Source organism: Thermobia domestica, unplaced genomic scaffold (genome assembly GCF_964235325.1).
Source record: "Thermobia domestica unplaced genomic scaffold, izTheDome1.hap1.1 HAP1_SCAFFOLD_1646, whole genome shotgun sequence".
Classification (NCBI taxonomy): domain Eukaryota; kingdom Metazoa; phylum Arthropoda; class Insecta; order Zygentoma; family Lepismatidae; genus Thermobia; species Thermobia domestica.
The window spans coordinates 6517-30658 of NW_027657356.1; the positions used below are offsets into that span (position 1 = coordinate 6517).

The following is a 24142-nucleotide window of genomic DNA, read 5'->3' on the forward strand; positions in this document are numbered from 1 at the left end:
GTGTTGTAAGGATATTACATTTGTACTACCGACAAGGTGGTATCTTCCAACATTGAAGTTCAATAAACCCCAAATGTGTCGGATATAGTATTTGATTTCTTGTCTCATTGTTTGCGTCAGAGATGTCTTCTCAAGTTAGGATTTACGATACATACAGGATGAGTTGTATATATTGTTGCTGCCAGCTCTATATTAATCCCATATTTGTAAACGAATAAAAACAGTATTCTAATTATAACAATGTGCTCACAATTAATTTTATTCTTAATTGTTATACGTATTGTTGATTAAAAATGAAAATGTTGCTAAGTGAATTTTATTAATATTTTCTGTTGCGTGATATAGGAAGTGAGTGAAATATTGGAGGAATATAGTGTGCGTAGCAGATGATGTGCAGTGGCTTTGGATCGCCTGTGATAAGGTAAGGCATTTGCTATTTTAATTAACACATTTTATATACTGTAATCCTAATTATTTTTATGTGAATGTGCTTACTACTTGTGTATTCAGTGGGACCGATGTTTTAATATGTATGGTCAAGCAGTGTCGAGCCTGGTCAGTGTGTGGATAGGTGACCATTTTTTGTAAATCGATAACATTTAACTTTGTAAACACGGATGAAGTAGAAGTATATTTATTTTATTTTTTACCTCAAATATGTAGGACACTTCTCCTTTGTACATCAATTATTATTATTAGTTCAACTTGTTTACAAGTTAAATGAAAAGAATAGTCGTTATCGTGTGATGATTGTGCTCATTAGGCTAAAGAAGACTCGTGATAAGAAAGAAAAGAAGAACGGTGCTCAAGTTTCGTCACAGCATATTCTCAAAAATTTACAGGCAAAATTCAGTGTTCTGCATGAAAAGGCATATTTGTACGAAAAAAAAAAAAAATTCTGCAGACGACAGAATTAAATAAAGTAATACACATGTATTTTAGAGTTACTGGTGTAAAATCATTACAAGTGCTTTGCCAGGTGGCCAATAAAAAGCACGAATACTATTTAAGGGAGCCAAAACAGGAGAAAGCTGGGGGCCTGAGCGATAGCAAGAATGTGCGTCCAAAGTGAACAGGAGCGAAGGCGACGCGGGTATACGTATAAGCAAGGGTAGTGGAAACCAGTTAGTTTTCGAGTTTCAATAGCACTTGTCATGCATCCATACTAGTAGCGCCCCGCTTGTAAACATTAAGTACACTATGCAAGAATACACCGCCGGTGGAAAATAGTACCTAATACAGTTATCTTTCATATATACTGACTTATTTTACAGTAGTAACCCAACACTAGTAAACGTAAAATAAAAGTGTATAACTTTATATTTAATTCTATCGCCTGGCTTAGTTTTTCACCTGTAAGATGTACTTATTTAGAGCAAGTTTCTTAACTAGCAAATTAAACCGAGAACCACAGCAACCATATATATATTCTTATGATGTACTTTTCTTTGAGTGGTGTTCTCTGTCTATTCAATAACATTTTCTCAGTTTAATGCTAGCAAAAAACAAAACAAAATCAAAGTGTTTCTATATAAATTTAGTTCACCGTGTTGTAATATCACATGGAATTGAAAAACGAATAGTCGAACCTCTGCTATCTCGATCAAACTTCTCAGGATGATATACTGACTTACCGCAGAAGTTCGACTGAATACGTTTCTCAGTTCCATGGGAGAACCTGGAGAAGCAAAAGCCTGCGCAACGGAAAATACTAAATAAACTTGTAGAGCAGGTCAAGATGTATCATCATGCCAAGTTTCATTCAGATCAGAGAAGTTTGGCTGCAGCCATTTTCATTACAAAGCACAAAATGGATGGTCCCTAACCTCGAGAATCTTCACAATTGTCGACGAGTTGAACTGCACTCATCTGATCAAAATCAAACTTAAAATGGCAGTTCACTTTCAACTGTTAAATAATATGATATGCAGGCTTCTGCTTTCCTAGTTACAGTCTATCCACTGTGGTATGCATATTAGTAGAAATGTGAGAGTGCATATTTATTAAAGATTTGCTTCAAAAAGCGATGAAAGACATAGGCATTCCCGCGGGCGGTGATAACAAGATGCCGGAAAACGAACAAGCAGAAAGAATATGGGCTGAAGAAGTGTAAACGACGACGCGGCGGCCCGTAAAGGTGTTGCCGTCCTATTAAATGAATAATATCAAAAGAAAGAAAAAAAAAGTAAAAAATTTCGCGCTCGTAATCAAGACAGAAAGCAACTAAAGGAAATCTTTGTTTTACGTCCCACGTTATGCCGCTTAGGCTAAAAGAGGCGCTGATTATGAGAAATGATTGAAATGGTGGTGGAATGAAGAAAGTGGGAGGAAACGGGAGAACCCCGCGGTAACCCACCGCACATAGTTTTTGTCCACCATAAAGTTAACTTGGCGGGGGCTCAAGACAGAAAGACGGTTGGAAAAACAAATAAACGATGTTCCATCCCGTAAAAATGTTGGCGACCTATGAAATCAATATTTTTTCTTAAAGAAAAAAAAAAGAATTAAAAAGAGAAAAAAAGGTCAAAATTTCGCGCTCGCTTCGCTCGCGATCAGCAGAGAAAAGAGGACGTGACGCACCCCTAAAAGTGTTGGCGACCGATTGAATAAATATTGTGGGTAAAAAAAAAAAAAAAAAAGTCAAAAATTTCGCGCTCGCTTCGCTCGCGATCAGCACAGAAAGAAGGACGTGACGCGCCCCTAAAGGTGTTGGCAACCGATTCAATACATATTGTCGGTAAAAAAAAAAAAAAAAAAAAACGCTCGCTTCGCTCGCGATCGACATGAAAAAGGCAACGACGTGACGCCCCGTAAAATTGTCGGCGACCTATTCAATCAATATATTCGGTTGAAAAACAAAGTCAAAAGTTTCCCAATCGCTTCCCTGCCGATCGACATAAAAAAAAAGGCAACCCCTTCACCTCTCCTTATGCATTCATCAGTAAACATACAACCATAGATCACAATACCACTCACATCACCTATCAGTTCTCCACGTCCATCAAGATCCAATCATCGCCCTGGCCCTTTATGATGATACACAACATTACATGTTATTGTGTGCATTGCCCCGCGTTACAATACATGACCAAAAAAAAAAGAGAAAAAGAGCTGCACTGCCTTCAGTGTAGACATGTTCGTATTCGTAGAAAATGATTTTAGGTACACGATAGTACAGTAATCTATCTTCACATGCTTCAGATGTGAACGATACCTACACATGAAGAGGGCTCCCGAGGTTTCCTTTTCCAATAGGATGGAGCTCCACCACACTTGCAGAATGACGAGAAGTTATGTTAATAAATATATCCCAGAGTGTTTCGTAACTCGCCCTTGGTCCTAATGATGAAGCGTTCTTCAGATGGCCCCGATGTCTCCACACATGATACTATGCGACTTCTTTTCACGAGGCTCTCAAAGATCACGTTTGTGTCCTAACATTCTCTGCAGATATGACACAGCTGCGATAGCGGATCACAGAAGCCTTTCCTCTCCTTACAAGAGACGTGTTCATTCGAGCATGGGAGTAATTCGACTATCGATCAAATATCTCCCGTGTCACGATAGTAGTCACTTTCAATTCTTCTAACGAAGGTAAGAAAAAATGCTATACAAACTTCCTTTCGGTATATAAAGGATTAGGGGCCCAGAGAATATTTTCTTTCAAGAGGATACATTCTTTTTCGAACACCCTGTATATAGATCCTCTAATTATAACTGCAAACAAAATGTTGATTTTGCAATTGCTTCCATGAGAGAAAATTCTGTGCACTTTCTTTCTGAAGGGCCGGGCCTAAACGTTTTCCTTAATCATTAAATTTAGTAGTTATCTACAATTACATAGTTTTCCATTGTTCTCAAAATAAAGATTTTTCTCTATGAATTGTTGAATGTTGCTAGGGATATTGAAGTAATTCTTTTTAGTGTTTTTTTCTTTACAATAATGTACTGAACGCCTGCATTAAGGAAGTTCGTGTGTCCATCTTGCAAAATGTTTCGTCTTTTTTCATGCCCACTAAGATAAATATTCATTTTGCTCTTTTCTCCGTATGCAAACCACATTTCTTAAAGGCAACATTTTCATACAAATGTAGTACTAAAAACTTCTAATTGGCAACATCTGGGCTGCGAAGAGGAAAAAGAAAGAAATCTCGTACGTATTCGCGCGCAATTCGGAATTAGCCAATGAAAAGCACAAAAGCGGCCACCATCTCTCTCTCTTTCTTATTAACGGTTTTGTACTTTCTGCAGTTCTATCAGTGCTGCTAACCTCTTACTATATCATTGAATATGTATGTATATATATATATATATATATATATATATATATATATATATATATATATATATATATATATATATATATATATATATATATTTTACAAAAAATCATACTACTACGGAATAATATTAAATGCCTGTAAACCCTCATTTCTGTTTGCACTTTCTGTTACACTACCTTCCCCGAACTTCTTTCAAGTTATTAAGTGCAGAACGGGGAGTTATACATATTTACTTGCGCTTTCACAATATCTGCACATTGTGTAATAATAGGAGACGTATAAAATAAAACTATATACTAATACGTATATATATATATATATATATATATATATATATATATATATATATATATATATATATATATATATATATATATATATACAGTACACATTCCACTATCCGAGGCTTTCCTTTTCTTTTCTTGCTGACGATAAATTACGCTCTTAGAAATGTTGTCTGAAAACAATAAGAATATGTGCAAAAAATACAATCAGAGGTAGAGGTCTTTAACAGGAACTAAGCAAGGGAGTTGAAAAATTTTTTATGCATGTAAAAAATATAGACATGAACCAACTTGTGAAATAAAAAGACCAGAAAACTACTCTTTCTAAATTATGTGTAAACTTTTTACCGAAAACGAAAGTTGCACGAAAGACTTTTTGTCCCTTTTTTGGCCTCCGGTGCTTGGGGTCCCTGGTTCAATCCCAGCTCGTGCCGTGTGAACTTTGTCGTGCATAAAGACCGTGCTCATGGGTTTTCTCGGGTTTCTCCCGTTTCCTCCCACTTTCTTCATTCAGTACTCATCATCACCGTCTCCTTTAGCGTAACCGGTATAAGTATGCGACGTAAATCTAAAGATTTCATTTCATTTCCCTTTTCTGCTCATACTGCTGATTATGCGCGATTATGCCAACATCCAACTCCGCGGATAATCGTGCGATTACTGTATATACAACTAATACAGATACGTAATTACATTATCAGTTACAGTATCGGTTTTTATTTACTAATTTGCCTCACTTTATTTGCATCCCTGCAGTAAATAATTCTTATCGATAATAGTTAAAATGTATATTACATTTTAGTGCTTCACGACTGAATGATCATCTGCCTTACGTTATCTCGCAGCTGAAGAGGATGCTACACTGAAAACTACCTTGCGTTATAAAGGGTAAGTGAAACATATCTTAAAAATATCTTTCATACATTTCATTGTGTACATTAAAGAATGTAAGTTTGCCTTTTTCCTGTAATCAATACTTAATAAAGGATTTATTTTTATTTATTTATATACAATTTCATACGTGGTTCGTGATAGTAAACTCGATAGGACATAGTGGCACTATGAACATCCGAATCACTCATCATTCGAACATTCAAATATTTATTCGAATATTAGTATATTCCAAGTAATGTTAACGACGTTAATATGCTTGCCTTTATAGTTAATAATGTCAATTCTTACTTAAAACATACTTCCTTAACAGGACATTGAAGAAAAGGTAGTTGCCAACGGCCATACCATGCTGAATATACCGGTTCTCGTCCGATCACCGAAGTCAAGCAGCATCGGGCCTGGTCAGTACTTGGATGGGTGACCGCCTGGGAACACCAGGTGCTGTTGGCATCTCTTTTTCAAATTTCATTATCCTTCAAGTACGAAAATACTAGAAACATTAATTTTATAGTACTTTCAAGAGATAATTTATCAACATTATTTCATAGCGATTAATCGATATTCTAAGCGTTATACCCACTATTTCTTACACTAACAGCCTGTTTATTTGCACGGCACATTAAAATAACCTGATTTCCGATCCGTGTGCACCTACTACTATACTTAACACGGAATGTATTACCACTTTTTAAAAGTAAATTATTATGACTAAGTGTAGATCTCCGGCGAGTAAATGCCTTTCGTATACAAGCACGACACATCTCCGCTATGTGCTTTACTTTTTTACTAACAGCATATAGAAATTGGATTTCAAGGTGTTTCTACATAACAGAATGAAGCAAATTTCGTGATTTAACTCTTTCGAATAATGTGTTGGTCCTGACAAGGACCGTTTGAAATGAAAAATCTTGAAGAAGATTTTTACTTAGAGCTTGTGTACTTGGTAACAGCCTTCGTACCCTCACTTACAGCGTGCTTGGCAAGTTCACCAGGCAAAAGAAGGCGCACAGCTGTTTGGATTTCCCGGCTGGTGATAGTTGACCGCTTATTGTAATGGGCCAAACGAGAAGCTTCAGCAGCAATACGCTCGAAGATGTCATTAACAAAGCTGTTCATGATACTCATAGCTTTGCTAGATATGCCAGTGTCAGGATGCACTTGCTTCAAAACTTTGTAGATGTAAATGGCATAGCTCTCCTTCCTCCTCCTCTTCTTCTTCTTATCTCCCTTGGAGATATTCTTTTGGGCTTTACCAGCCTTCTTTGCAGCCTTTCCGCTAGTTTTTGGTGGCATGATGACTCACTCGTTCAGCAAAATTAGATGTGTCCGCCAAGTTTGCCAAGTTATAATTGACGGGTTGATTGAGTGGTTGAGTTCCGGGACTAGTGGAAGTCCCCTGCCTCGCATTTGAAGTAGATTTTGAAGTGAGTAGATGCACAACGTAGAACTGATAATGGCCGGAGACCGACGCCGGCTCATTGAAGTCTTGATTGAAGATCCAGAGTTTTGTTAAAGTGAAGGAAAAGCTGGGGAAGGAAGAGATTGGTTGATTTAAGGAGAGGGCTGCCTGTGATTGGCTGTTGGTGAAGGGCCAATGGAAGTTAGCCAGTACAGTGGCTCTGAAAAGGGTTTTGGTCCTGTATGTTAATTGCTATTCCATCAGTCTTGAAGTTCCTCAAGAATTTCACAAAAGATAATTAGCTTTGTGAAAACATCTGGAGCTGATTTAATATCACTAAATCTTTCCTGCACTGCTTGTAGAAGTTTTGGTAACTGGAGATCTTGAAATAATTGTAATAGGTCGTGCCAACTAACAGCTGATTCTTCAGTAGGCGGGGGTGATGTAGTTTGTGAATTCTTGGATGAAGAGCTTGCTTTCTCTGCATAGGAAGATTGTGGATGCTTCTTGGGTGTAGATTCAGGTGGGGTTCCCTTCTGAAGAGGGGGGAAGTCCTGAGGTTTCGGTACTTTATTTTGAGATGATCTTCTTGATAGAACACGATGAATTGTTGGACATCTTGGGTAATTGGCGGGGTGACCACCACCACAGTTCGGACACTTTACTGCTTCATCTTGAGTTTTTCTTGTACATTGATAAGTCATATGTTCACCAGCACACTTGACACAGCGTGGAGTTGCATAACAAGAAGATTGGGTATGCCCAAGCCTTTGGCATCTGTAGCACTGAATATAAGGTCTAGCTCGGAACGGTTCGATTTTTATTTTATAAAACTCCAAATATTGGAGTTCAAAAATACTATTCGAAGTTGGTGTCTTGACTAGAGTTACTAGGTAGAGGGGAAAGGGGGTTCCACCTCGACCTTTGAGTTGATGTACTGAAAGAGTGGGGTAACCACGGTTCTCCAGGTCTTGCTTGATATTTACCACTGAGGCGTCAATGGGCAGTTGACGGATTACTACTTTGAGAACTTTTTCTTTCCTCACTAGATCTAACGCATATTGTAGCTTAAATTCCTTACAAAACTTGATTAGTGCCTGATAATCTTCTTGATTGTTGCATTGGAATTTCACTCTATCTGAATACACTGCACAATATGGGATTTCCTTACAGACGGAACTTGCACCATGGGTGAGTCTATATCCTTTGTCTTGAGGGTAGTCATAGATGGTGAGAGACTTGATAGTGCGCTGTGAATTGGAGTTATGGTTGGTCTTTGTTTTCTCACTTGTAGTATCCTGAGTAGAAATATCCATGTTTTCAGCACCTGAATCTTGGGGGGGGGGCTCAGGCGTTGTTAATGGAGAGTAACTATTATTAGTAGGAAGTGTGGTGGGTAACACTGGTCGTGGTTTCACAGTTCTTTTAGGCTTTTTAAAGAGACGATCCCCCGGAGGGGAATTTGTTGCAGTTGCTGGGAGTCCAGAATCTTCAGTATTCAAAGTCCGTAGAAAGGTAGTGAAGAGATTATAGTCAAATTCTTGATTCGTTAGTTGCTTCAATTGTAGAGACAGACCGAAAATGTCCGCCTGAGTCCGATGATAGTCTTTACGAAGTTCAACTGGGAGAACGTCTATATGAATTTCACAAGGGCCAGGGATTTGCCTGGGTTTACTGCAGTCCGAACATTCACTACACTGTGGATTCCCAGATGTAAGTTTGTATATAGTAAAGAGAAGCGATTTGTTTCTCTCTAATACATCTTGTTGTTGGTTTCGCAAGTCTTGAATAATCGCAGCTTGGCGCTCACGGAGTTCTTGTATAGGATCAGCTTGATTCGACATTGGAGAGCGAAGGAATACACGTCCGTCTCCGTCAAAACTCAGCTCATTTTCATGTGTCCGCCGATTTATCGACTTCATTTAAATTACAGTACGTGTTTCAATTCGCGCCAACTGCCTTGCTTTTCATTTGATGCACTCGGGTGCACGCTTGAAGTAGTAACAAAACTGACTTGATTCATGGGAGGCCGCAATTTTTCCTCTCATCTTATTACGAAAGAATATTGAACAATGTCTGGTCGCGGCAAAGGTGGAAAAGTCAAGGGAAAGAGCAAGTCCCGCTCCAGCAGGGCTGGCCTTCAATTCCCAGTAGGCAGAATCCATCGTCTTTTGCGAAAGGGTAACTATGCCGAACGAGTTGGTGCTGGCGCTCCCGTGTATTTGGCTGCAGTCATGGAATACCTGGCAGCTGAAGTTCTTGAGTTGGCAGGCAACGCTGCTCGTGACAACAAGAAGACTAGGATTATTCCACGTCATCTGCAGTTAGCTATCCGTAACGACGAGGAATTAAACAAGTTGTTGTCTGGAGTTACAATCGCTCAGGGTGGTGTTTTGCCCAACATTCAAGCTGTACTTCTGCCCAAGAAAACTGAGAAGAAGGCATAAATGTAAGACCTATATCTCATACAAATCGGCCCTTATGAGGGCCACAAACCCCTTTATAGAGGAGATTTACGATTGAAATGAATTGTTTTCGATATACAGACTCATCAAAAGTGTCTGAGATAGTTGCTTAGTGTCATTCGAAATTCTCGCTGCTATTCGATTAATTAGTATGTGTAGTCGTCGATCGTAATTGAAGCCCATAGGAAGTCACACTATCTTTAGAATACTCCAAACAGCGATGTGCTTAGTTCCCACTACATTATTAATTATAAGATCATTACCTTTTGTATTGTCGCTAGCTACATTTTTTTGATATTTGCGTACATCGGGCTCATATTACCCAGAGGACAGGACAGTCGAGCCCAGATTCTCAGCAATGGAAGAAAACCTCATACCACATATTCTCATGTACTTCATGCTAGACAAAGGAATTTCCAACATTCTTAAAGCACTCATGTTTCTCTCTTGCGTTGGCTTGGCTGAAATTACTCTGTTCAATATGTTCTCGACATTTATTATTGTTCATTACTATGCCCCAATGACATCATGAACAGAGCGGATCAAAAAACTTTCCTAAATTTCTTTTGCAACATAGTAATGACATTAAATGCACACTTAAGTACGATTTATTCTTTGCAAGGTCGATATTCATATTTGTGTGATATGTGTTATATGTATATGGTTTGTAATACGCAACTACTCTTATTCTCTGATCTCAGAACTCATTTGCTACTGTGCCCAACGAGCGAGCCTAGGTTTCTTGTAACTACTGCCTTTCTTTAGTAAATAATGTGAAGTATACAATGCATTAACCTACATCTCATATTTGTATTACTCTTTATTTTACTAACCCGCTACGAAGTGTCATTAATTTACATGTAAATCACAATAGACACTACCGCAAAAGAAAAAAATCGAACCCAAGACCACGTAAACAAGATAAAGGACAAGATTCAGGTTTCTAACGCATTATTCGCCCCTCACAGCACAGTATAGAAGTTGTATAAGCCTCTATACGTACATCCTACTGTCAGAACAGAAATTCCGACTTGCGTTTCGCATCTCTCATGCTCGCTACTTCCAACAAATCGCCAATTTCCAACCAGAACCCCTTCTCCAGCATTAATACTGCTACATATGAATACGTATACATGAACGTACATAATGTAAAAAAAAACGTATGATTTTCTCAAATTAATCTCTCTACGTCTGTAATTTTGTGTGCATCAAAAGGCTTTAATGTAGTTACACGAATTCTTATAATCTAACAGAAAATCGCACAAAGTAAATCTTTCCCTTTATATAAATTTGTTGGCTCTGAAAAGAGCCGTTTATGCCAATTTTATATCCAAAATAGGAGGAACCCCAACTTAACCTCCGAAACCGTACAGGGTTCTTCCTTGCCTCTTCAAGGCATACACAACATCCATAGCTGTCACTGTCTTCCTCTTGGCGTGTTCTGTGTATGTAACAGCATCTCTGATTACGTTCTCCAGGAATACTTTCAATACTCCTCGGGTCTCTTCATAAATGAGACCAGAGATACGCTTCACACCACCACGGCGAGCAAGACGCCTAATAGCGGGTTTGGTGATACCCTGGATGTTGTCACGAAGAACTTTACGGTGGCGCTTGGCACCTCCTTTGCCAAGACCCTTGCCTCCTTTTCCACGTCCTGTCATTTCGATATGTTACTGCTTCGCTCACCACACACGAGAAATACAAGCCCAAGCAGCCCAAGACTCGTGGTTTTGTTCCTTCGATCATGCAGGGAAAGCACGGAGGAAAAACACAAAACGTGTCTAAGCCAATGAGAACTGTCCTTTTCGACTGACTTTATCCAATGAGAAATAGCTTGATTTAACGGTTTTGCTCTTTATATAACTTGACTTCATTCAGCGCGCAATTATTTGAAACAAGTCGTGACAGTTGCAATGGCACGTACCAAGCAGACAGCTAGGAAATCTACTGGAGGCAAAGCTCCTCGAAAGCAGCTTGCCACCAAAGCTGCAAGAAAGAGTGCTCCAGCTACCGGTGGAGTGAAAAAGCCCCATCGTTACAGGCCTGGTACTGTGGCTCTCCGAGAAATTCGTCGTTACCAGAAGAGCACTGAATTGCTCATCCGCAAGCTGCCCTTCCAACGACTCGTCCGAGAAATTGCACAAGATTTCAAGACAGATCTTCGCTTCCAAAGCTCAGCTGTCATGGCTTTACAGGAGGCAAGTGAAGCTTACCTTGTAGGGCTTTTCGAAGACACCAACTTGTGTGCTATTCACGCAAAGAGAGTCACAATCATGCCTAAGGACATTCAGCTTGCTCGCCGCATCCGTGGGGAACGTGCTTAAGTTTGAAGTTCTGGCACTGAGTTCAAAAACGGTCCTTTTTAGGACCAATACACTACTTAGAGATGCTGTTATCCTAACAAGGATCTTGTCCATACTTGTTATCTTTTTTTTTTAAATTCTCACGCCGTATGTTGCATAGTTAATACATCTACCTTCGTTTTCCTCTCGTTTCGTATATCATCCTATCTTTCAAGTATATTCTTTAGTTTTCCCCTATGTTTACCGATTGATTATCTTCGTTTTATGTGGTCAAGGATTCGATTTTGCCATATGTTGCATAAGTTAACTTCGATTCAACCACTGTTTGCCCTTCTCAACGTTATTAATCTCATAGAACTCGCAGGCGAAATATGTACTTCTTCCAAGGTAGCAAAAGTAATATTTTCTCAGAGGTCGCTGCTGTTGAATGCAAACGTTAAACTAAACTTTCTTTAAGTGTCTGTTTGTACTTAACATCAGTTCAATTGTACACCTACATTTCTGCTGGTGTTACTATTTTTCTTTATAGCAATATTACGAATTATAAGACGGTATCCGTGGTTATTAGCGTGTTCCCTTTTCCTAACACTTTCTCATTACACCAGTATTTCCATCATTCATTAGGCGTAATCACCCGTCTCCTTTATCATAAAAATCATAATAGTACGACGTTAAATTGAAACAGTCTACTTCACTTTCACGAGTTGTAATAAGTTCGAACATTTCTTTCACCCCAGCCTTGAAAAGAGTTGATTTTAGTTTAGTGTCCCTTTCAGCAGCAAGGCTGTTTCAAACGTGGACCTACTTATTAACGTGCAATGCGAAACATTTGAGCTCCCACCGAGAATCGAACCCAGTCAGCCTGCAAAAGTTTTTCTAACAAATGCATTAAGTGCGTTTTCTGTACTGTTTCGCTACTTGAAGATAGGAACAAGGAAAAAGTAAGTGATCACAAATTGACATTACGTAATGTGTTCCCCATTTTTTTTCGAGTACACCATTCTTGACACCCGTGAAAGCTTTCTTTCCCCACCCTCAATTCCCCTCTGTTATAAAGCACTTACATCAAGAAGTGCTTCGGTTAAAAAGAAAACTCAAAGTCCCTTGCGTGTATACTATACATTGCTATGAATGAACATGTGATAATGATAGGAAAAGCACAATTTTACTCTTCTCAAAGTATTTGATGGCTCTAAAAAGAGCCGTTTTAAAATGTCAGATGATTTACTGACACATTTACTTCTTCTTTGGTGCAGCCTTCTTAGCACTTTTCGGTTTTGCTGTAGCCTTCTTTGGCTTCGGGGCCTTTGGCTTCTTGGGAGTTTTTGCCTTCTTCACTTTAGATGGTGATTTCTTAGGTTTGGGAGCAGCAGCCTTTTTCTTTTCACCAGTCTTCTTGGGACGTTTAGCTGCTGGCTTTTTCGCAGGCTTCTTCTCCTTTGATGCTGATCGTTTCGCCTTGGTTGAAGATCCACCTTCAGGCTTCTCCTTCAGCGATGAAGCACTAAGCTTAAACGATCCAGATGCACCTTTTCCCTTGGTCTGAACCAAAGACCCAGAAGCAACTGCACTTCTCAAGTATTTCTTGATAAATGGAGCAAGCTTCTCGGCATCCACTTTGTAGTTCTGAGAGATGTATTTCTTAATAGCTTGCAGTGAACTTCCTCCCCTTTCCTTCAAATTCTTGATGGCGTTGTTCACCATTTCTGATGTTCTTGGATGAGAAGGTGTTGTTTTTGGTTTCTTAGGCTTTGCAGACTTCTTAGGAGAAGCCTGTGCCGGGGCTGCAGGTGCTGATGCCGTATCTGCCATTGCTTTCTGCAATAAACTCAACGATACTGAAGAATGAAATTTTCGCTGGCAGGCAGCGTTGAGTTTGGTTACGGAGCGCGGACCGGATAGAAAGCACTTGCTGAGGCGGGCTGAGGTAAACAGAAGTTCGTAGTTGCCACAACGATAAGTGTGTTTCCTTCTATTTTGATAAACGATTTTTTTCAGGTATTCAATGAATGCACCAGATCCTATTCTTCCTTACTGGCTAGAAGAAACTTTATTCCACATAACTCAAAAGGCATTTGTTTTTATTCGCTTTTCTATTTTATGTTTCAGTCATTGCTAAGTCGGTCACACTACTTTTTCACCCTCCTTGTGCTTATAATTTTCATAATTTAACATGGAAATACTTATCAATAAATAATTATATTACCATGGTAATTAACTTCAATCCTTCCTGTGATTATACGCAAAGTACCATCTTCGTACTGCTTACTATAGTTCAATGAAGGGAATCTATAAAGTAACGCGTGTCGCACACATCTGCCTTGCAAACTCCCTGGCCTACTTCCAATGTATAGACTTTTATTTCAAATCCTGATTTAATTTCATAATTTTCTGTAGATTTTAACATTTTATTACCCAGCTTCTTAATACGAATGACAATCAAGCCTAAATATTTATTCCCTTTAACTTTATTTTTCTTTTTTATTTTGTGCCTTGTTTCATATTTGTTCTTACGTTAGCAATTAACGCACTTACCGTAGTTATGTATGAACAGGTTGTTTCTATATTTATTTTATTCCAAATAAATTAAATATATATACGGATTATTTTATGGTAGTTGATATTTTCTGTTGTTTCCTACGTGAATTGAGGAAACGCACGGACTTTCGCCTAATTCTTGTGCTACTTTCATATGTCTGTATCTGTCGAATGCTGTCGATCTGTCGAAATGTGTATTACTATCTGTCGATTCATCGAGTGAACTGAATTCGTTAACCATTTCACCAGGCGCGCATGCATTTTTTTTTTCTTCTAAGGGATCCAAGCTTCGGGGGGCAAGGTTCCAATACTACAAGCCACTATGTCTATATACTATTATTCTGCATTCGAAAACACGATAAATATTCCACTTACTTTTTCACAAAAACATGATACAGACAGAGTACAGATGAAGTGTAAGATCAGATTTATATTGATGATACATCAATATTTTCCCTGTTAATAACTACATTTAATGAGAAAGTCTGCAAATGTATGTTCACTTAGGAACTTTTGCGAGGAGTCCGCACCCGGTGGACACCCCGTGAGTACGCCTCTGCACTTGACTATACTTCGAATTATACTGCAAACAGTTGTATTTTAGTTTCCCCGTTTAGTTCATCGATATCATTAACACAAAGAAAATAGATGTTATAGATGCGTATTCTCAGTTCTCGCTTTATATCCGGACGTCTGCAAAAATCTACTCCTTTTCTTTCTTTCACGCATCCACCAAACTAACAATGATTTGTATTATAATATTTGCGCATAAAATGTATATCTCATACCTTCCATGTTCTCAAGTATTCATAGACAAAAACGGTTACTTTCTGCGAACAAATTGTCCAAACACAGTGCAAATGTCATCTATAGATTGTCCTGGTTCCGTCTGCGTGTACATAACAATGCGTCATAATCATACATTGCACATTAAGGATATCAATTAATCTTCCCAAATTCCTAGATATGCCTGGCAAAAGTTCCGCGTGTTGTAAGGATATTACATTTGTACTACCGACAAGGTGGTATCTTCCAACATTGAAGTTCAATAAACCCCAAATGTGTCGGATATAGTATTTGATTTCTTGTCTCATTGTTTGCGTCAGAGATGTCTTCTCAAGTTAGGATTTACGATACATACAGGATGAGTTGTATATATTGTTGCTGCCAGCTCTATATTAATCCCATATTTGTAAACGAATAAAAACAGTATTCTAATTATAACAATGTGCTCACAATTAATTTTATTCTTAATTGTTATACGTATTGTTGATTAAAAATGAAAATGTTGCTAAGTGAATTTTATTAATATTTTCTGTTGCGTGATATAGGAAGTGAGTGAAATATTGGAGGAATATAGTGTGCGTAGCAGATGATGTGCAGTGGCTTTGGATCGCCTGTGATAAGGTAAGGCATTTGCTATTTTAATTAACACATTTTATATACTGTAATCCTAATTATTTTTATGTGAATGTGCTTACTACTTGTGTATTCAGTGGGACCGATGTTTTAATATGTATGGTCAAGCAGTGTCGAGCCTGGTCAGTGTGTGGATAGGTGACCATTTTTTGTAAATCGATAACATTTAACTTTGTAAACACGGATGAAGTAGAAGTATATTTATTTTATTTTTTACCTCAAATATGTAGGACACTTCTCCTTTGTACATCAATTATTATTATTAGTTCAACTTGTTTACAAGTTAAATGAAAAGAATAGTCGTTATCGTGTGATGATTGTGCTCATTAGGCTAAAGAAGACTCGTGATAAGAAAGAAAAGAAGAACGGTGCTCAAGTTTCGTCACAGCATATTCTCAAAAATTTACAGGCAAAATTCAGTGTTCTGCATGAAAAGGCATATTTGTACGAAAAAAAAAAAAAATTCTGCAGACGACAGAATTAAATAAAGTAATACACATGTATTTTAGAGTTACTGGTGTAAAATCATTACAAGTGCTTTGCCAGGTGGCCAATAAAAAGCACGAATACTATTTAAGGGAGCCAAAACAGGAGAAAGCTGGGGGCCTGAGCGATAGCAAGAATGTGCGTCCAAAGTGAACAGGAGCGAAGGCGACGCGGGTATACGTATAAGCAAGGGTAGTGGAAACCAGTTAGTTTTCGAGTTTCAATAGCACTTGTCATGCATCCATACTAGTAGCGCCCCGCTTGTAAACATTAAGTACACTATGCAAGAATACACCGCCGGTGGAAAATAGTACCTAATACAGTTATCTTTCATATATACTGACTTATTTTACAGTAGTAACCCAACACTAGTAAACGTAAAATAAAAGTGTATAACTTTATATTTAATTCTATCGCCTGGCTTAGTTTTTCACCTGTAAGATGTACTTATTTAGAGCAAGTTTCTTAACTAGCAAATTAAACCGAGAACCACAGCAACCATATATATATTCTTATGATGTACTTTTCTTTGAGTGGTGTTCTCTGTCTATTCAATAACATTTTCTCAGTTTAATGCTAGCAAAAAACAAAACAAAATCAAAGTGTTTCTATATAAATTTAGTTCACCGTGTTGTAATATCACATGGAATTGAAAAACGAATAGTCGAACCTCTGCTATCTCGATCAAACTTCTCAGGATGATATACTGACTTACCGCAGAAGTTCGACTGAATACGTTTCTCAGTTCCATGGGAGAACCTGGAGAAGCAAAAGCCTGCGCAACGGAAAATACTAAATAAACTTGTAGAGCAGGTCAAGATGTATCATCATGCCAAGTTTCATTCAGATCAGAGAAGTTTGGCTGCAGCCATTTTCATTACAAAGCACAAAATGGATGGTCCCTAACCTCGAGAATCTTCACAATTGTCGACGAGTTGAACTGCACTCATCTGATCAAAATCAAACTTAAAATGGCAGTTCACTTTCAACTGTTAAATAATATGATATGCAGGCTTCTGCTTTCCTAGTTACAGTCTATCCACTGTGGTATGCATATTAGTAGAAATGTGAGAGTGCATATTTATTAAAGATTTGCTTCAAAAAGCGATGAAAGACATAGGCATTCCCGCGGGCGGTGATAACAAGATGCCGGAAAACGAACAAGCAGAAAGAATATGGGCTGAAGAAGTGTAAACGACGACGCGGCGGCCCGTAAAGGTGTTGCCGTCCTATTAAATGAATAATATCAAAAGAAAGAAAAAAAAGTAAAAAATTTCGCGCTCGTAATCAAGACAGAAAGCAACTAAAGGAAATCTTTGTTTTACGTCCCACGTTATGCCGCTTAGGCTAAAAGAGGCGCTGATTATGAGAAATGATTGAAATGGTGGTGGAATGAAGAAAGTGGGAGGAAACGGGAGAACCCCGCGGTAACCCACCGCACATAGTTTTTGTCCACCATAAAGTTAAACTTGGCGGGGGCTCAAGACAGAAAGACGGTTGGAAAAACAAATAAACGATGTTCCATCCCGTAAAAATGTTGGCGACCTATGAAATCAATATTTTTTCTTAAAGAAAAAAAAAAGAATTAAAAAGAGAAAAAAAGGTCAAAATTTCGCGCTCGCTTCGCTCGCGATCAGCAGAGAAAAGAGGACGTGACGCACCCCTAAAAGTGTTGGCGACCGATTGAATAAATATTGTGGGTAAAAAAAAAAAAAAAAAAGTCAAAAATTTCGCGCTCGCTTCGCTCGCGATCAGCACAGAAAGAAGGACGTGACGCGCCCCTAAAGGTGTTGGCAACCGATTCAATACATATTGTCGGTAAAAAAAAAAAAAAAAAAAAACGCTCGCTTCGCTCGCGATCGACATGAAAAAGGCAACGACGTGACGCCCCGTAAAATTGTCGGCGACCTATTCAATCAATATATTCGGTTGAAAAACAAAGTCAAAAGTTTCCCAATCGCTTCCCTGCCGATCGACATAAAAAAAAAGGCAACCCCTTCACCTCTCCTTATGCATTCATCAGTAAACATACAACCATAGATCACAATACCACTCACATCACCTATCAGTTCTCCACGTCCATCAAGATCCAATCATCGCCCTGGCCCTTTATGATGATACACAACATTACATGTTATTGTGTGCATTGCCCCGCGTTACAATACATGACCAAAAAAAAAGAGAAAAAGAGCTGCACTGCCTTCAGTGTAGACATGTTCGTATTCGTAGAAAATGATTTTAGGTACACGATAGTACAGTAATCTATCTTCACATGCTTCAGATGTGAACGATACCTACACATGAAGAGGGCTCCCGAGGTTTCCTTTTCCAATAGGATGGAGCTCCACCACACTTGCAGAATGACGAGAAGTTATGTTAATAAATATATCCCAGAGTGTTTCGTAACTCGCCCTTGGTCCTAATGATGAAGCGTTCTTCAGATGGCCCCGATGTCTCCACACATGATACTATGCGACTTCTTTTCACGAGGCTCTCAAAGATCACGTTTGTGTCCTAACATTCTCTGCAGATATGACACAGCTGCGATAGCGGATCACAGAAGCCTTTCCTCTCCTTACAAGAGACGTGTTCATTCGAGCATGGGAGTAATTCGACTATCGATCAAATATCTCCCGTGTCACGATAGTAGTCACTTTCAATTCTTCTAACGAAGGTAAGAAAAAATGCTATACAAACTTCCTTTCGGTATATAAAGGATTAGGGGCCCAGAGAATATTTTCTTTCAAGAGGATACATTCTTTTTCGAACACCCTGTATATAGATCCTCTAATTATAACTGCAAACAAAATGTTGATTTTGCAATTGCTTCCATGAGAGAAAATTCTGTGCACTTTCTTTCTGAAGGGCCGGGCCTAAACGTTTTCCTTAATCATTAAATTTAGTAGTTATCTACAATTACATAGTTTTCCATTGTTCTCAAAATAAAGATTTTTCTCTATGAATTGTTGAATGTTGCTAGGGATATTGAAGTAATTCTTTTTAGTGTTTTTTTCTTTACAATAATGTACTGAACGCCTGCATTAAGGAAGTTCGTGTGTCCATCTTGCAAAATGTTTCGTCTTTTTTCATGCCCACTAAGATAAATATTCATTTTGCTCTTTTCTCCGTATGCAAACCACATTTCTTAAAGGCAACATTTTCATACAAATGTAGTACTAAAAACTTCTAATTGGCAACATCTGGGCTGCGAAGAGGAAAAAGAAAGAAATCTCGTACGTATTCGCGCGCAATTCGGAATTAGCCAATGAAAAGCACAAAAGCGGCCACCATCTCTCTCTCTTTCTTATTAACGGTTTTGTACTTTCTGCAGTTCTATCAGTGCTGCTAACCTCTTACTATATCATTGAATATGTATGTTTATATATATATATATATATATATATATATATATATATATATATATATATATATATATATATATATATATATATATATATATTTTACAAAAAATCATACTACTACGGAATAATATTAAATGCCTGTAAACCCTCATTTCTGTTTGCACTTTCTGTTACACTACCTTCCCCGAACTTCTTTCAAGTTATTAAGTGCAGAACGGGGAGTTATACATATTTACTTGCGCTTTCACAATATCTGCACATTGTGTAATAATAGGAGACGTATAAAATAAAACTATATACTAATACGTATATATATATATATATATATATATATATATATATATATATATATATATATATATATATATATATATATATATACAGTACACATTCCACTATCCGAGGCTTTCCTTTTCTTTTCTTGCTGACGATAAATTACGCTCTTAGAAATGTTGTCTGAAAACAATAAGAATATGTGCAAAAAATACAATCAGAGGTAGAGGTCTTTAACAGGAACTAAGCAAGGGAGTTGAAAAATTTTTTATGCATGTAAAAAATATAGACATGAACCAACTTGTGAAATAAAAAGACCAGAAAACTACTCTTTCTAAATTATGTGTAAACTTTTTACCGAAAACGAAAGTTGCACGAAAGACTTTTTGTCCCTTTTTTGGCCTCCGGTGCTTGGGGTCCCTGGTTCAATCCCAGCTCGTGCCGTGTGAACTTTGTCGTGCATAAAGACCGTGCTCATGGGTTTTCTCGGGTTTCTCCCGTTTCCTCCCACTTTCTTCATTCAGTACTCATCATCACCGTCTCCTTTAGCGTAACCGGTATAAGTATGCGACGTAAATCTAAAGATTTCATTTCATTTCCCTTTTCTGCTCATACTGCTGATTATGCGCGATTATGCCAACATCCAACTCCGCGGATAATCGTGCGATTACTGTATATACAACTAATACAGATACGTAATTACATTATCAGTTACAGTATCGGTTTTATTTACTAATTTGCCTCACTTTATTTGCATCCCTGCAGTAAATAATTCTTATCGATAATAGTTAAAATGTATATTACATTTTAGTGCTTCACGACTGAATGATCATCTGCCTTACGTTATCTCGCAGCTGAAGAGGATGCTACACTGAAAACTACCTTGCGTTATAAAGGGTAAGTGAAACATATCTTAAAAATATCTTTCATACATTTCATTGTGTACATTAAAGAATGTAAGTTTGCCTTTTTCCTGTAATCAATACTTAATAAAGGATTTATTTTTATTTATTTATATACAATTTCATACGTGGTTCGTGATAGTAAACTCGATAGGACATAGTGGCACTATGAACATCCGAATCACTCATCATTCGAACATTCAAATATTTATTCGAATATTAGTATATTCCAAGTAATGTTAACGACGTTAATATGCTTGCCTTTATAGTTAATAATGTCAATTCTTACTTAAAACATACTTCCTTAACAGGACATTGAAGAAAAGGTAGTTGCCAACGGCCATACCATGCTGAATATACCGGTTCTCGTCCGATCACCGAAGTCAAGCAGCATCGGGCCTGGTCAGTACTTGGATGGGTGACCGCCTGGGAACACCAGGTGCTGTTGGCATCTCTTTTTCAAATTTCATTATCCTTCAAGTACGAAAATACTAGAAACATTAATTTTATAGTACTTTCAAGAGATAATTTATCAACATTATTTCATAGCGATTAATCGATATTCTAAGCGTTATACCCACTATTTCTTACACTAACAGCCTGTTTATTTGCACGGCACATTAAAATAACCTGATTTCCGATCCGTGTGCACCTACTACTATACTTAACACGGAATGTATTACCACTTTTTAAAAGTAAATTATTATGACTAAGTGTAGATCTCCGGCGAGTAAATGCCTTTCGTATACAAGCACGACACATCTCCGCTATGTGCTTTACTTTTTTACTAACAGCATATAGAAATTGGATTTCAAGGTGTTTCTACATAACAGAATGAAGCAAATTTCGTGATTTAACTCTTTCGAATAATGTGTTGGTCCTGACAAGGACCGTTTGAAATGAAAAATCTTGAAGAAGATTTTTACTTAGAGCTTGTGTACTTGGTAACAGCCTTCGTACCCTCACTTACAGCGTGCTTGGCAAGTTCACCAGGCAAAAGAAGGCGCACAGCTGTTTGGATTTCCCGGCTGGTGATAGTTGACCGCTTATTGTAATGGGCCAAACGAGAAGCTTCAGCAGCAATACGCTCGAAGATGTCATTAACAAAGCTGTTCATGATACTCATAGCTTTGCTAGATATGCCAGTGTCAGGATGCACTTGCTTCAAAACTTTGTAGATGTAAATGGCATAGCTCTCCTTCCTCCTCCTCTTCTTCTTCTTATCTCCCTTGGAGATATTCTTTTGGGCTTTACCAGCCTTCTTTGCAGCCTTTCCGCTAGTTTTTGGTGGCATGATGACTCACTCGTTCAGCAAAATTAGATGTGTCCGCCGATTTATCGACTTCATTTAAATTACAGTACGTGTTTCAATTCGCGCCAACTGCCTTGCTTTTCATTTGATGCACTCGGGTGCACGCTTGAAGTAGTAACAAAACTGACTTGATTCATGGGAGGCCGCAATTTTTCCTCTCATCTTATTACGAAAGAATATTGAACAATGTCTGGTCGCGGCAAAGGTGGAAAAGTCAAGGGAAAGAGCAAGTCCCGCTCCAGCAGGGCTGGCCTTCAATTCCCAGTAGGCAGAATCCATCGTCTTTTGCGAAAGGGTAACTATGCCGAACGAGTTGGTGCTGGCGCTCCGTGTATTTGGCTGCAGTCATGGAATACCTGGCAGCTGAAGTTCTTGAGTTGGCAGGCAACGCTGCTCGTGACAACAAGAAGACTAGGATTATTCCACGTCATCTGCAGTTAGCTATCCGTAACGACGAGGAATTAAACAAGTTGTTGTCTGGAGTTACAATCGCTCAGGGTGGTGTTTTGCCCAACATTCAAGCTGTACTTCTGCCCAAGAAAACTGAGAAGAAGGCATAAATGTAAGACCTATATCTCATACAAATCGGCCCTTATGAGGGCCACAAACCCCTTTATAGAGGAGATTTACGATTGAAATGAATTGTTTTCGATATACAGACTCATCAAAAGTGTCTGAGATAGTTGCTTAGTGTCATTCGAAATTCTCGCTGCTATTCGATTAATTAGTATGTGTAGTCGTCGATCGTAATTGAAGCCCATAGGAAGTCACACTATCTTTAGAATACTCCAAACAGCGATGTGCTTAGTTCCCACTACATTATTAATTATAAGATCATTACCTTTTGTATTGTCGCTAGCTACATTTTTTTGATATTTGCGTACATCGGGCTCATATTACCCAGAGGACAGGACAGTCGAGCCCAGATTCTCAGCAATGGAAGAAAACCTCATACCACATATTCTCATGTACTTCATGCTAGACAAAGGAATTTCCAACATTCTTAAAGCACTCATGTTTCTCTCTTGCGTTGGCTTGGCTGAAATTACTCTGTTCAATATGTTCTCGACATTTATTATTGTTCATTACTATGCCCCAATGACATCATGAACAGAGCGGATCAAAAAACTTTCCTAAATTTCTTTTGCAACATAGTAATGACATTAAATGCACACTTAAGTACGATTTATTCTTTGCAAGGTCGATATTCATATTTGTGTGATATGTGTTATATGTATATGGTTTGTAATACGCAACTACTCTTATTCTCTGATCTCAGAACTCATTTGCTACTGTGCCCAACGAGCGAGCCTAGGTTTCTTGTAACTACTGCCTTTCTTTAGTAAATAATGTGAAGTATACAATGCATTAACCTACATCTCATATTTGTATTACTCTTTATTTTACTAACCCGCTACGAAGTGTCATTAATTTACATGTAAATCACAATAGACACTACCGCAAAAGAAAAAAATCGAACCCAAGACCACGTAAACAAGATAAAGGACAAGATTCAGGTTTCTAACGCATTATTCGCCCCTCACAGCACAGTATAGAAGTTGTATAAGCCTCTATACGTACATCCTACTGTCAGAACAGAAATTCCGACTTGCGTTTCGCATCTCTCATGCTCGCTACTTCCAACAAATCGCCAATTTCCAACCAGAACCCCTTCTCCAGCATTAATACTGCTACATATGAATACGTATACATGAACGTACATAATGTAAAAAAAAACGTATGATTTTCTCAAATTAATCTCTCTACGTCTGTAATTTTGTGTGCATCAAAAGGCTTTAATGTAGTTACACGAATTCTTATAATCTAACAGAAAATCGCACAAAGTAAATCTTTCCCTTTATATAAATTTGTTGGCTCTGAAAAGAGCCGTTTATGCCAATTTTATATCCAAAATAGGAGGAACCCCAACTTAACCTCCGAAACCGTACAGGGTTCTTCCTTGCCTCTTCAAGGCATACACAACATCCATAGCTGTCACTGTCTTCCTCTTGGCGTGTTCTGTGTATGTAACAGCATCTCTGATTACGTTCTCCAGGAATACTTTCAATACTCCTCGGGTCTCTTCATAAATGAGACCAGAGATACGCTTCACACCACCACGGCGAGCAAGACGCCTAATAGCGGGTTTGGTGATACCCTGGATGTTGTCACGAAGAACTTTACGGTGGCGCTTGGCACCTCCTTTGCCAAGACCCTTG

The 24142-nt window shown here is 38.2% G+C and overlaps 2 non-coding genes across 2 annotated transcripts; both read left to right on the plus strand.

Annotated features, from left to right (window-relative positions):
* Positions 1-5792: 5792 nt before the first annotated feature.
* LOC145677937 (5S ribosomal RNA) lies at positions 5793-5911 on the plus strand. Its single transcript, XR_014130104.1, has one exon. It is a non-coding gene; the product is annotated as a 5S ribosomal RNA (ribosomal RNA).
* A 15032-nt stretch (positions 5912-20943) lies between these two features.
* On the plus strand, positions 20944-21062 carry LOC145677938 (5S ribosomal RNA). The gene has a single exon (XR_014130105.1). It is a non-coding gene; the product is annotated as a 5S ribosomal RNA (ribosomal RNA).
* Positions 21063-24142: the final 3080 nt, after the last annotated feature.